The sequence below is a fragment of the Dromiciops gliroides genome, chromosome 6 (genome assembly GCF_019393635.1).
Source record: "Dromiciops gliroides isolate mDroGli1 chromosome 6, mDroGli1.pri, whole genome shotgun sequence".
Classification (NCBI taxonomy): Eukaryota; Metazoa; Chordata; class Mammalia; order Microbiotheria; family Microbiotheriidae; genus Dromiciops; species Dromiciops gliroides.
In genome coordinates this window covers 21,210,580-21,212,121 of record NC_057866.1, presented here as the reverse complement: position 1 = coordinate 21,212,121, position 1,542 = coordinate 21,210,580, and the positions used below count along the sequence as shown (strand labels likewise).

The following is a 1,542-nucleotide window of genomic DNA, read 5'->3' as shown; positions in this document are numbered from 1 at the left end:
CTTCTGTATAAAATAAACTTGCATGTATTATTTAAATATTTTATGTATACTTATATGTTGTTTCCTTCTAGGGAATGTAATCTTTTCAAGAGTAGATACTATTTTATCCATCTTCATTTCCCCAATATCTAGCACACAGTTGTTTAATAAATTATTGTTGGAGGATTCATTTGTATATGTATTTGTGATGTAGATACCATAAAATATATGTTCTTATATTATGAAAAGTAACCTCAGTATAGTCAGAATGCTTGAAATCATCAGAAAAATGGAATTCACAACTAAATTCACATCTGTGTAAAGGTCACATGGCAAATAAGAATGTGGTTGAATTTGATCTATTGGGTCTTATTAGGAATCCTGAGATGGAAAACATTATATTTGTTATGTTTTTAATCACTTATTTTATCACTGTTATGAGTAATATGCTCATTGTGATCACTATTGCATCCAGCCAGATTCAGGTCTCACCAACGTACTTCTTTCTAGCATTCTTGTCTCTGATAGATGCTTTCTACCCATCAACAACAATCCCTAAAATATTTGTGGATTTGCTCCAAGAGAAGAAAACTATCTCCTTCAATGCATGTATGACCTAGCTTTTTCTAAAGCATATCCTTGGGACTTCTGAGATTGTCCTCCTCATTGTAATGGCCTTTGACAGTTATGTTGACATCTCCAGACCTTTGCATTACACAACAATAATGAAACACCACCTTTCTTGTCTCCTTGTTGGATTGCCTTGCACAGTGGGCTTCCTGCATTCAATAGGACAGGTTTTCACAATAATCAGATGTCCCTTCTGTAGGCCAAATGTTATAAATCACTTTTTGTGTGACATTATTCCACTGATTACAGTTGTCTGCACAGACTCCTTCCTCATTGGTCTCTTGGTTGTTGCCAATGTATTTAATTTCAATGATTAGTTTTGCAGTTTTGACATTCTCACGTCATTATCCTGCATTCCCTGAAAAGTTACAGCTCTGCTGGGAGATACAAGGCTCTGTCTACTTGTAGCTCCCACATTACTGTAGTCATCTTGTTCTCTGTCCTCTATATTTTTATGTATATGTGACCAGTGACTACAATACCCATGGGTAAAATTATAACTGTATTTTACACTCACCTCCATGTTAAATCCACTTATCTACACACTAAGAAATGAAAAGGTAAAAACTGCCATGAGAAAGTTATGGAGTAGAAAAGTGGCTTCAGATTATAAATGACTCTAAATCCCAAGAACTGTTCTAATTTTTTTTTTTGTCAATACTCTTGCAGGATTTCAAATTTTCTTTAGAAAAAATTGCTAATAAATTTAATATCTAAGGATTTTTTCCAAAATGACTATACATGCTTTGTAAATTTTCACCATCATTTTATATTAAAAATTCACATTCTTATTTTTAGAATGCAAACATAAACAAATAAAAACATATATACTGGAAAGATACTGAACCATCAACAAATCATCATGTGTTTTGAACAACCTTGAACTATCTAAATGTAAATTATTATTATATAAATCAAGTTCCTAATCAGTTG

General features: G+C 32.4%; 1 pseudogene; it reads left to right on the top strand.

Moving 5' to 3' along the window:
* The first annotated feature begins 308 nt into the window (after positions 1-308).
* On the top strand, positions 309-1,226 carry LOC122730660 (annotated as a pseudogene).
* Positions 1,227-1,542: the final 316 nt, after the last annotated feature.